This window comes from Rhinoderma darwinii, chromosome 1 (assembly GCF_050947455.1).
Source record: "Rhinoderma darwinii isolate aRhiDar2 chromosome 1, aRhiDar2.hap1, whole genome shotgun sequence".
Taxonomy (NCBI): Eukaryota; Metazoa; Chordata; class Amphibia; order Anura; family Rhinodermatidae; genus Rhinoderma; species Rhinoderma darwinii.
Genome location: NC_134687.1, coordinates 106,257,096 through 106,270,636, shown reverse-complemented (window position 1 = coordinate 106,270,636; position 13,541 = coordinate 106,257,096). Strand labels below are relative to the sequence as shown.

The following is a 13,541-nucleotide window of genomic DNA, read 5'->3' as shown; positions in this document are numbered from 1 at the left end:
TAATGTGGGTTCTCCCGGGTATGGCAATACCCTACATGTGGCTGTTATCAGCTGCCTGGACACACAGCAGGGCCCAGAGGGGAAAGACGAGGGGGGATAAGCTGTGTGGAGTGCATCAGGGTAAGTAAAATTGGGGTAAATTATAAACCAAGGGATGTATGATAAATTTTAAAACACTTTCATACAGAGCTCTGGTTATTCGGGACACGTGTCACATTGATATATTGTGTCATCCATTATCGCCCTCTTATAGCAGACTTTGCACCTCTTTTGACTTTTTCCCTTCTTGCCAGTTTGGGGAACTTCTCCTGGAAAGTGTTGCCCTGGTACGATGCGTGTGGGCTCGCTACCAGAAGTACTGGGTGCCAACCCTTCTTGGTCCCTAAAGATTAGGTTCTTGATAATCACCTCTTGAAATTCCAGGAAAGTTCCCGTCTGGCCTGCACATCGACGTAGCATGTACGCATTGTACAATGCCATCTGTATGATGTGCCCGGCCAGCTTCTTATACCACACCGCATGGCGCTGTAGGGATCAGGGCTTGATCTTACAAGTCCACCCCTCCCCATGTACCTATTGTAGTCCAGGATGCAGTCTGGTTTGGGGGTGGCCTTTCCTTCATATATCCTAAACCTGTAGGTATACTCTGATGCACTCTCACAGCTTATACATCTTCACGCCATACCTTGCCCTCTTACCCGGCAGGTACTCGTGGAATTGAACCCTCCCTTTAAAATGTACCAGGGACTCATCAATAGAAATACACTTCTCGGGGGTGTATGCTTGGGAAAACAGGGCACTTGAACGGTCTAATAGGGGTCTCCGTTTATACAAACGGTCAAAACTAGGGTCATCTCGGGGTGGGCACGGCTCATTATTAGTATAATGTAAGAAGCGAAGTATTGCCTCATTTATTTATTTTTTTAGGTTACAGTTCAGTTATGAAGTTGCTTTGAGGGGCCCATATATTAGAAACCCCTATCAAATACCCCATTTTAGAAACTAGACCCCTCAAAGTATTCACAACAGCATTTAGAAAGTTTATGAACCCTTTAGGTGTTTCACAGAAATTTAGAGCAAAGTAGAGGTGAAATTAAAATTTTTTTTTGTCAGAAAATCCTCTTTATACCATTTTTTTTATAACACAAAAGGATTTATCAGAGAAACGCAACTTAATACGTATTGCCCAGATTCTGCAGTTTTGATAAATATCCCCCATGTGGCTCTCGGGCGGTAATGGACTGAAGCGCCGGCCTCAGAAGCAAAGAAGCACCTAGCGGATTTTGAAGCCTCTTTTTTATTAGGCACCATGTCCGGTTTGAAGAGGTCTTGTGGTGCCAAAACATTGGGAACCCCCCAAAAGTGACCCCAATTTGGAAACTAGACCCCTTGAGGAATCCATTGTAGTTTTCTTGGGGTGCATGCGGCTTTTAGTCATGTTACAAAGTCAGTCCAAGATGAATAATTTCAGAACTTTCTCCACCTTTAAGGTCACCTATAATCTGTACAATTGTATTGAAAAACAAAACTGAAATCTTTTAGGGTGGAAAAATAAAAATAAAGAACAAAAATAATGTGGTTGCATAAATACGCACACCCTTAAACTAATACTTTGTTGAATTACCCTTTGACTTTGACAGAATTCAGTCTTTTTGGGTAGAAGTCAGCATGGCACATCTAGACTTGGCAATTGTTGCCCACTCTCCCTTGCAAAAGCGCTCCAAATTTGTCAGATTGTGAGGGCAGCTCCTGTGTACAGCCCTCTTCAGGTCGCCCCACTGTTTTTCAATGGGATTCAGGTCTGGGCTCTGGCCGGGCCATTCCAAAACTTTGATCTTCTTCTGGTGAAGCCATTCTTTTCTTGATTTGGGTCGTTGTCGTGCTGAAAGGTGAAATTTCTCTTCATCTTCAGCTTTTTAGAAGGGGCCTGCAGGCTTTGTGCCAATATTGACTGATATTTGGAACGGTTCATAATTTCCTTCACCTTGACTAAAGCCCCAGTTCCAGCAGCAGACAAACAGCCCAAAGCATAATGCTGCCTCCACCACGCTTCACTGTGGGTATGGTGTTCTTTTGGTGCCGTGCAGTGTTAGCTTTGCGACAAACATACCTTTTGGAATTATGGCCAAAAAGTTCAACCTTGGTCTCATCAGACCATAACACTTTTTCCCACATGCTTTTGGCAGACTTGATGTAGGTCTTTGCAAAAACTAGCCGGGCTTGGATGTTTTTCTTGGTTAGAAAAGGCTTCCATCTTGCCACCCTACCCCACAGCCCAGACATATGAAGAATATGGGAGATTGTTGTCACATGCACTACACAACCTGTACCTGGTCTTTTCATCAAAGTTTTGAGGGACGTCCAGTTCTTGGTAAGGTCACTGTTGTGCCAAATGTAATCCACTTCTTGATGACTTCACTATGTTTCATAGTATATCTAATGCCTTGGAATGTCTTTGGTACCCTTCTCCTGACTGATGCCTTTCAAAACAATCAGATTCCTTTGATGTGTTGAAAGCGCTTTACGGACCATGGCTTTTGCTCTCACATGCAAGAAAAAACAGGTCAGGAAAATCCTAATTGATCAGCTGAACTTTATATGGGGTTACTCAGAATCACTTTAAATAATGGCAGCTGTGTACTGACTACTATTTAACATGAGTTTAAATATGATTCGCTAATTCCGAACACAACCACATCCCCAATTATAAGAGGGTGTTCTCACTTATGCAACCACATTATTGTAGTTTTGTTATTTTTATTGTTGCCCTCTAAATAATTTCAGTTTGTTTTTCAATGGAATTATACAGATTGTGGGTCACAGTAAGACCCCATACACACAAAAGATATTTTTGCAAATCTGCGGGTGTATCGCAGCCCCATTCATTTAAATTGGCCCATGCACACGACCGTTGTTTCCACAGTCCGCGCATTGTCCAGGAGCCTGGACTGCAAAGAGATAGGACATGTCTTATTACAGCCACATTTTGCGGTCCAGGCTTGTTGAAATGAATGCACGTGGCAACGTGCACAGCCCGTGAAATCACCGCCCCCGCACACCACTACGGTCGTGTGCAGGAGGCCTAAAAGGTGGAAAATTTCTGAAATTATTCATCTTGGACTGATTTTGTAACATGACAAAAACCTGGCATTTTAACAGGTGTGTGTAGACTTTTTATATCCACTGTAATACATTAAGAGTCCACTCCTACATGGCAGTTGAGGTGCGAACCGCATCCAAAAAAAACCCACATGGGTTTTTACAGTAATTTGGTACATTTTCAATGCGGTTGTGGTAAAAAAAACAAAACTGTATTTTTAACATCTGTAATGTGTACGAGGCCAAACTTGTATTGCACATGTTCACCATGGGCTTGTTAAATGTAAATTAAAGAATGGATTTCAAGATGAAGAACACAAGTTCGTATGCTATCTTTATAAACTGTACACCCTGAGCTGGTACATTGTGAACATTTTATCAGTTGGTTGAATAAAACGATCCATTTTAGCACTGCAGGATAGACCCAGGTTTACATGTGTACGATGTTTGTAGCGCAGTGAGCATCGTCCTTTGCCATAAAACACTGAGCCAACTTTACAGCTACAATCACATTCCTGAAGAATGAATCTTCAAACACCAAAACTTGTGCAAACATGAAACGGACTGGATTATTAAAGCAATTCAGCCATTGTAAAACCAGCAAATAATGGGAAGCGGGTACAAGCACCTAGACTGCTGCAAGCCTTGCTGGCTAAAACAACAAACAAATGTCAGAAACATACAGAAGGGGAAATGCTAAGAGGACAGTGCAGGGCACTCAGTGTTGGCGTCCCATGCTGAATGTCCCCAAACTATTTCCTGGTGCCTGAAACCTCTGACAAGTGGTGCCTGCGCTTGCATGCAGGATAATGGAGGAAAGTTGTTGGCTGGACCCAAGTGACACATTTTCTGCAGCTCTGAATGTGAATTATAAGAGGACGAATGCCTGAAAATAGGTCAAATCTGATGACATACAGGTAACAGACATTTATGAACCACACTACTTTATTAGTGTAAGTTTACAAAAAATATGTATTTAAACATATTACTTTTGGGTGCCCAACAGGTTGGGGTCAATATTCTGGGGCTAACAAGCACATGGCTATAGCCTGGAATCATACATGCCAGGTTTTTTTTTCTTAGCCAAACACAATAGGGGATAAAACAAAACAGAAAAAAGGTAAAGTGTGTAGAGGTTTCCTCTTTTTTTTTATCCACTCTTAATGCTAAAATTACAAAACTACAACATGTAATTCTAGTCTTGCAGCTCTATTCTCCATGGAGATGTAAGGGCACGTTCAGACGTGGCGGAATTGCTGTGGAAATCCGCAGCAGACAGTTTGTCCATTGGTTTCCACACCTTTTTGGTTCTTTGTGCAGACGTTGCGGAAAACTCCGCTGCGGTGCAGAATTTTGTGTCCGCAGCATGCACTGTCTGTTGCGGAATTTCTCCATTGACTTCAATGGAGTTTAAAAATTACGCAATGAAATCCGCAGATGTAATGTGTGTTGCATTGCTGATTGCTTTCAAGAACAGGATATTTAATCATTCTGGCTGGACCTGTGTGTGTCGAGGTCTATACCCAGACTGGGATGGAAAGTTTGAAAAGGAGCAGGGTGTGATCTGCACCTGAATCCGCAACAATAAACCCGCAGCATTTTACTTAACATTTTAGCCAAATCCGCAACGGAATCTGCAGTGCGGATTATGTGCGGCATTAATGCGGACAGTGTCTGCAAAATTCCGCCACGTCTGAATATGCCCTAATAGGATTGCCATAAAAGGTCCATGAGGCATCTACTTTACCTCCTTATGCCTCCGATTTTATGCTCCATTGGACGCCACATGTAAGGAAATTACCTCTTCATACAGAGTCTGAACGGCAGGGCATAGAGGCTGTACGGATTCATACTAAGGCCTCATTCACACGAACGTGTTAAACGTCCGTGGGACGGCCGTTGAAACAGCGGCCTTCCCACGGACCTATATATTCCAACGTTGTTTCAACGGACCGTGTGAAGGGTCCGTGGGAAAATAGGGCACGTCCTATCTTTTCACGCATCACTCCATAGACTCATCTATGAGGGATGCGTGACATCGCGTCCCACAGCGCTGAGCACGGTTGCACCTCGGACGTGGAAAACTGCAGTTTTTCACATCCGAGATGCGCAGCGCTCGTGTGAATCAGGCCTAAAGAGCCACATAGACAATGTGCAAGAGCCGTTAGGCCGGGTTCACACATACTGTAAATACTGTGGATTTTCTGCAACATATTTAATTGCCGCGTAAAAAACGTTCACAAATTGACCTGCGGTGCGTCTTTTAAACCACATCATAAATTGACATGGAAAAACTGCGATTTCGCTGCAAATATCGAAACTCAGAAAAAAAAAAAAAACTATACTTACTTAGATCTCTCTGCTTCTGCTTCCAGTCCGGCCTCCAGAGAGGACGTTTCATCCCATGTGACTGCTGCAGCAAATCACAGGGTGCAGCAGTCACACGGGATGAAACGTCATCCGAGGAGGCCGGGCTGAAAGTCAGAGGGACGCGTCACCATGGCTACATGCAAGCATAGACTTTATTTTTACGCGCTGTTTTCCGCAGTGGACATTACGGCCGAAAAACCGCACCACAATTTGATGTGGTTTTTCCGGCCGGAATTCCCTGTGGGTACCGGGGCGGATACGCGGTGTGTGAACAAACCCTTAAAGAGAGAGGGTAGCTATTTTTGCTACTTTAGCCTTCTTCCCTACACAGCTTTGTATACATAAGGAATGCTAGTACTGTTTCCTGTATTGCTGTTTGACACTTAGGACATGCAGTGTTTCAATTAAAGCCTTTTATTTGCCTGTTAATATTGCCATAATAAACCTGGAACTAATATACTATCCACGTAATCTAATAACATAACTTTCTTGCATCACCAGTGCGCTACCGCTCTTCATTTTGCATGGAAGGACAAATGGGACACAACACACAAATACTTTGTTAAAAATGTAAACATTTCCTGAATCAACAAGTAATGTTTCCACGATAAGCATTTGCTTTACAAATAGACTGAGTAATAACTCAAGCTGACAGGACAGGTTACCGAGGGACCCACTGTGTTTGTGGAAATGAAGTGTATTTAAAATCAGTAAAAAGACAGCAATATTTTTCTAAATTTTTATTGAAAAGCTCTATCTAACCTCAGCCCTTTTAGCCATGGTCTTGCTTAAAATACACAATGGGAGACATTCTGCACGAATTTCAATTACATGTATTTGTACACATAAAGCACCTATTTGAGTTACATAATATATAATAAAAATCTTTGTTTGCATTTTTACAGTATGTTTAATATTTTTATTTAGTTAGACAAGATATCAAGGACACCATCACCTCCAGGGGATTGATTTTTTTGAAAAAAAATGTTTAAATCAGCTTTGTACTGAGGGTGGTGCCACAAGTCCCGTATTGTCTGCACCACATTACTAAATATTGATGGTATCATTTTGAAGTCCACCACCCAGACTTAGACTTCACAGTCCTCTGTAGTATATAAATTATGAAAAAAAAAAAAAAAGAAGGTGGTAGAATCGGAATATATATATATATATATATATATATATATATATTATACAATATAACTTTTACGGTGCTCTCTTAAAAAAATACTAACATACATATATAGTGGATTCATATGCCGTATATTCATACATCATAGATCACATTGCATCTCGTATAACTTGTATCCAGAACATTATTTTTTAGATTTTTGGTCAAAATAGACAGCAAGATATTCACCCAATAAAGGGTTATTCACACATCGTTGCTTTTAAGGAGAGTTTCACAGACATTTCATGTTATGGCCGTCTTTTCAAAGAGCACATATTTGTAGTGGCAAGGAGTCAAAAGACAGCCATAATAACCTATGGAATCCACGTAAAGCTGGTTCCGGTCCATCTCCCCTGAGGAATCGTTTGAGCGAGACGAAAACGTGTCGGGAGGATTTTTATATAGAGAGAGGTTCCGCGATCCCCTTATACTGATAAAACAGCGGATAATATCCAACATCTGACCGGGTAGGGGGGCATTGACCGCTATATTCCATGACCATAATTGCTAAATTGTATAAAAGGGAACTGAAAATGAAATGTCTGTAAAACCCTCTCCTTAAAAGCAACAATACGTGTGAATAACTCTTTATTGGGTCAATATCTTGGTCTATTTTGACCAAAAGTCTCAAAAAACAATGTTCTGGATACACGTTATACGAGATGCAATGTGATCTATGATGCATGAATACACGGCATATGAATCCACTATATATGTATGTTAGTATTTTACCATGTTTTTAAGAAAGCACAGTAAAAGTTATATTTGATATATATGAACTCCGGTTCTATTTCTTTCTGCACCACATTACTACCAGACTGCTGGAAAAAAAAGAAAAGGCTCAATGAGCTAAATCCGTTCTCCCATTGTAAGCCAAGCATTACAAACAGCGCATCATGTGAACTACAGGATGTTACCAAAGTACAAGTGGTAGATAACCCCCATCAAGATGCGGATGGTGGATACTTTCCTAAACAATGAACACGCTACCTCTAGCCTGCGGAAAACCAGGGAGTTCCAAACAGAACTGTCCACAATATCAAACATTAGACCATGACCAGTGACTTTGATGTTAGAGTTAGATGGGTTAATGTGTGATCTAGTTCAGACAACTTTTCCATGTGACCCATTATTGTATGGTATTAGGGAGGGGTATCGACCAGACGATTTGTTAGAGCCCAGGGCCACCTCCAGAGTGGTTCTCCGCAATGAAGGACTTTGGCTACCTACTGATTTCAACAGGCACCCTGCCAGGCTACATTTTCCCTGTGCAAAAATCAGTTATCAATGAGTTCCCTGGCGATAATGGAGGATTGTAGGGGGTCCGAGTAGCAGGACCATTTGTATCTGTGGAATAGGCAAAATGAAAAAGGTCGTCCAAAAACGACAACCCCAGAACTTGTATTACGAAGTGGCATGGCGGTCACAGCCCAGTCCTGAACAGAGATCTCAGGGACGTGCTCCAGGACTGTGGATCGGCCATACATTGGATACACTTTGTCATACAATGTCTATGTATGAAGCATGTCTGGGGGAGTATGGGACATCAAGACAAGGCAGCACAATCCTCATCTATTACAAATACACAGAATTTGTTGCGCCCAGCTATATGAAGACAACCTCAGATGGCATTCAGATAAGTAAAACTTTTAGGGAAATGCAATGGTGCTTTAGTGCGGCCTGAAGTTACACTTTCAGTATTTGTCCAGAGTTACACTTTAAAGTGCCACCAACACGAGACGGGGCATCTATGAGACGCTCGTGAAGGGCAGAGTTACATAGTACGGTTGAAAAAAAACAAAAAAAAAAAACGGACATGTACATCAAGTGACTGGACTTTCCACCCCAAAAAAAGTCACCCGTTTGGTTTTTTGAGAGGGGCGATGGTAATGCAGTTCAGATCTGCTTGGTACTGGGGGTGTACTCTGGAGTATTTTAACCCTTTGGGGGCATCGGTCTTTTATGCTCCCCATACGCATAAAAATATTATATTTGATTTAACATCTATATTTTAACAATACAACTAGCGCCATAATACTCAGAGGAGATCAGAACACGTTCATTAGCGGTCTGATGGAAGGACGCAATCATTTTCATGCACACACAGGGCACATTTATTTAAAGAAACATGGCAGAAAAACAGTGTTCTAAAAGTTACATGCGCCATATTTATCAGACATGCGCCACTATTCAGAGCATGGCACGGCACCTTGACAACGCCAAGCGTAACTTCCTCCATCGTCAAACTATTTTCTTGAATGAACATACAACAAATTACATTGATAATCCCTCCCATGTGGTAAAGGGGCGGAGCCATAATTTGCACTGGTCAGGCCAAATGGATTATTATAGAGCAATATATTGTAAGGAGTTTACCCTGCTGAACGTGTCCTTCAAGGTGTTTGATGCTGCAGCAGAACCGCTTATTTCTCTGCCCTCCAGACTGACCTGGATTCTTTCACTGGACTGCAGATAGAGAATACAGAGCGCTGTACAGCTCCGCATGCATAGAGATATAGTGACAGCCAGAAAGGGGAGATAACTAGTCATAGAACAGATAAGAACACCCAGAGGTGACACGATCAAAGGGACCGTCAGATAAGCAGCGCTATATATGACATGACCAGAGATAAGGGTCCAATAACTACAACTGCTGATACAAGTAGAGGAACCGTCACCCGGTTCACACACTGGACGTGAAAACTCCGCCCGACCACTTCTCTACAACTCGACAGTGCTGGATCATAACAGACAGCGGGTCACCTCCTCACCTGTATGCCGGGCTCCGATCTCAGATTCGGGTCTCGGCTCAATGCTGCGTTCTACTCAGGACACTACGCCGCCTCCACAGCTGCTGACAGAACGACCCGCCCACAAGAACAAGTAGGCACGCCCACTATCCTCATGCCACGCCTGATTCTTCAATGTAAACGCCCACCATTACTTTGTAAAACACCCGTACAATGTGACCAATCAACGTCTAGTCTTTGCCAAACCTAGACAGCAAATCGCCTATCACAAGGACTTTTCCAAGCAGCTCCGCCCTTTGAAACAAAGCTAATAGAAGTCTACTCTTCAATCTGCGAGCTCAATACCATATTTTGTCACAACCCAGATTGACCCGCCCATAATAGAATTCCACGCCCATCATATTGAGCCACGCCCACTTAATCTGTAATCGCATACACTGCAGAGTGAGTTTTTAGGCGCATGCGTTGATGACGGATACCGGCGCTGTGTGGCTTCTTGTGCAGTTCTAGCTGCGTCTTTGGTAACGTAATGCAGGCGTGTGTGCACTGCTTATATGGCTGGTGGCGCAGGACGTGTACTTGGCTGACAATTACAGATTGGTTGTTTTGTACGGCCTGAGCAGCAGACAGCCGGCACATAATGTATAATTCCAGTCTATAATGAGAGATTTCCAGTGCACTTATTTATGTCAGTCGCCTGGCGTCAGTGCATTAGAAAATAGGACATTAGGTCAGAACGCCATCTTTATGGGGGCACTTTGCTACTTTCGTAACAAAAGTGGGCGGCGCCTCAGTTGATTTGAGTTTTTCTTTCTCATGGCAAATGCTGAGTTTGCTTCAGTAAGGCTCTGTTCACACTGCTGTTTATGGGATAGTCTAGAAAGGTTACGTGGGATTAGAAAGACATGGCTGCTTACGTCCAAAAAAAGTTCTACAGTACATCGTTCCACAGGTTGTATGTGGTATTGCAGCTCAGCTCCATTCACTTCAACGTATTTGAATTGCAATACCAGATACAACCCAAGGATAGATGTGGCGCTGTTTCTGGAAGAAAGCAGCCGTGTTGCAATGGGTGAAATCTGCCGCAATTGTGATTCAAATCTGCGTCAAAATCTGTATGTAAAATCTGCAAATTTTGCGGAAGGTTTGCTGTGGCCAAATCCGTGGCATAAAATTACACAACGTGTGTGCATCAATCCTTACAGGCTTAATACACAAATGTATGGGCACTAATCTTGATAGGGAATTTATGTCCCGTCTTATAATAATCACCTATTCGTGTAGGATACCGTGTACAAGGGAACGGGGGTTACTGCAATACCTGGGCTCTCATAGTAGTTTCGTAATACAGCGCCCTGCTCTTTGTCAGTTCCGTAAATTTTGATGACCAGAATAGTGCAGGATGTAATGCTATTTTGGCCATCAAAATAACAGAACACATTATATGTAAAGTCGATGAGGTCCTTTGTCTGCTGTATAATGGATTAGAGATGTCTACCACGCCTGTAGGTTTCTATAGCAAAATTATAACTACTGCTCTGTCTGTAATATATGCTGTAAATCAGGATGAGTATAGTATACAGAATACAATGTTACTTGTGGATATCTATTTGTCTGTTCTCTATAGGCATCCAAATGCCTAAACCATTTGACCCCAAATTTGGCATATGGGTACATCGGGTGTCCAGGAAGGTTTTTGTAAAGGTCCCGACCTTGCCTCCAGGACTATAAAAGCGAATATACACATTTTGCTTTTATAGTATAGATTTTTTTTATCTGTAGCAGATAGTGCACTTTACTAGATAATCCTAGATGGGAAGGTACAGTGGAGCGGTCGCCCATAGAAACCAATCAGATTACTGATTTCATTTTCAAAGGGGCCTTGGAAAGATGAGACCTGGAATCTGATTGGTTGCTATGGGTAACTGTCTCGTTTTTCTCTTACACCAGTTTAGATAAATCATCCTCCATTGGATCTTATGCTTTTTGGGCACACATTAAATTTTCAGTCATAAATCATGAAGTGGGCGGCAACTGCCAATTGATCTTCCTGACTTCAGTGGGATCCTTTTGGACCCGCTAAGAAGTTTTGAAAAATAAAACCAACTCCAGTGGAGGCTTAAAGCCACCCTGGCTGTGAAATTTTGATTTCACGTTTCTAAAGTATATTGCACTTGGCTGCTAAGGCCTTGTTCACACGGCGTTGCTTTAATCTTCCCATTGATATCAATATAAAAACGCATTGCAGTGCATACGACACATTATTTTAAACATGCTGAAAACGTGACGCGTTTACGCAGTTTTTTTTAACGCCGTTCGAACAAGGCCTCAGCCAGCCAGTACGCCAGGATCTAATCTTAGCAAATTTTAATTCAGCTAACCATTAATTTTAATTTGCAATATGCCGCCAAAGAGAACTCCCTTAATTGGCAGGAAGTCTCCAATGGCCATGAGGAAAGCTGAATCATGAGCTCCATAGACTCCTCAGCCAACTGTTGGCCGACTGCAAGCTGATAAAATGCGTCATACTGCCACTCGAGCAGCTGAAACTCCTCCGCAAATTCAGGCCTGGCTTTCTCAGGAACAGATCAGACAGGTGGCTCTCAGAAGCGCAGAGACTCCTGCCCAAACCCAGGCCAGAAAGCAAACTGATAGAGCACATCATGTTGTTCAGCGTGCTAATGATTAGGTTTTCATGCATGATGCTGCTTTCAATTATAATCCAACCATAGCCTATGGCCAGGGGCCTTTCTCGGACAACACACGGACACATTGATTTCAATGGCGCTATTCACACATGCGTGAGTTTTCACGCAGCGTGTGTCCGTTGCGTGAAACTCGCTTCAGGTCATATATTGGTGCGTTTTTACGCACCTAGTCGCCCATTGAAGTCAATGGTTGCGTGAAAACCACAGACAGCACACAGACGACATCCATGAGCTGTCCGTGTTTCACGCATCAATTACACTTTACAAAATTGAAGTGCTTGCAAGTGCGTTAAAAACACATGCAACACGCAAAGCACACTGATGCAAAACGAAACGCACACTACCACATTTACACATGTTTTTTACGCACGTAAATCTGTCACGGATGTGTCAATGTTGCTTTGGACACAGGCCCCAGCAGTAAGTATCCTTGTACTAAACCTCAGGGGCAAATTTGGCATTTCTGGGGCCCTAAGCAAGGTTGTGTCTCGTGGCTCTAATCAGACACCTGTAGAGAGTTCTCCACACAATGCCCCCTGTATATAGTGACACAACCCCCCTGTATGGTTTCACACACAGTCTCCCTGCCATACATCTCCCTTGTAGACCGCGCCATACAGTCCCCTGTAGGTAGTCCCACATACCCACCTTCACTCTCAGCAGACCGTATCATACATAAGCTTAGATACATGGCCCAGCAGAATGTATCACACGTCATAGACTTAGATACAGGGCCCCAGCAGTAAGTATCCTTGTACTAACATATGTCCACCCCCCCAAAAAAATGTATGTATGTGTGTGTATATATATATATATATATATATATATATATATATATATATATATATATATATATATATATATACATACAAATACAGTTAGGTCCAGAATTGTTTGGACAGTGACACAAGTTTTGGCATTTTAGCTGTTTACCAAAACATATTGAATATGCATTTATGTAATCAATATTGGCTTAAAGTACAGACTCTCAGCTTTAGGCGAAATTCACACGAACGTGTGCGTTTTGCATGCGCAAAAAACGCAGCGTTTTTTGCGCGTTGCAGTTCCGTGTGTCAAGTGTTTGGTGCGTGGCTGTGTAATTTTCACACATATGGCATCAATATGACACTCTGTTTTTATGTTTAGAAACAGAAATGAAGGAGGTGCTTTTATTTTTGCCTTCATTTCTTGAACAACTTGCGCTAATAACGCGCAGCACACGGAAGTGCATCCGTGTGCCGCGCGTGATTTTCACGCACCCATTGACTTCAATGGGTGTGTGATGCGCGAAAACCGCTCAAGTATAGGACATGTCGTGAGATTTACACAGCGGACACACTGCGTGAAAATCACGGACTGTCTGAACGGCCCCATTAAGTTACATAGGTCCGTGCGACGCACGTGATTTTCACGTGCGTATCACAGACGTGAAATAAAAGGCCT

The 13,541-nt window shown here is 42.6% G+C and overlaps 1 protein-coding gene across 1 annotated transcript in view; it reads right to left on the bottom strand.

Annotated features, from left to right (window-relative positions):
* The window catches only part of MFAP3L (microfibril associated protein 3 like), a 61,191-nt gene extending 51,689 nt beyond the window's left edge, over window positions 1-9,502 (bottom strand). Inside the window, exon 1 of the mRNA XM_075860252.1 lies at window positions 9,412-9,502. The gene's annotated coding sequence lies outside the window, so the exon portion shown is untranslated. The remainder of the gene's footprint in view (window positions 1-9,411) is intronic.
* Window positions 9,503-13,541: the final 4,039 nt, after the last annotated feature.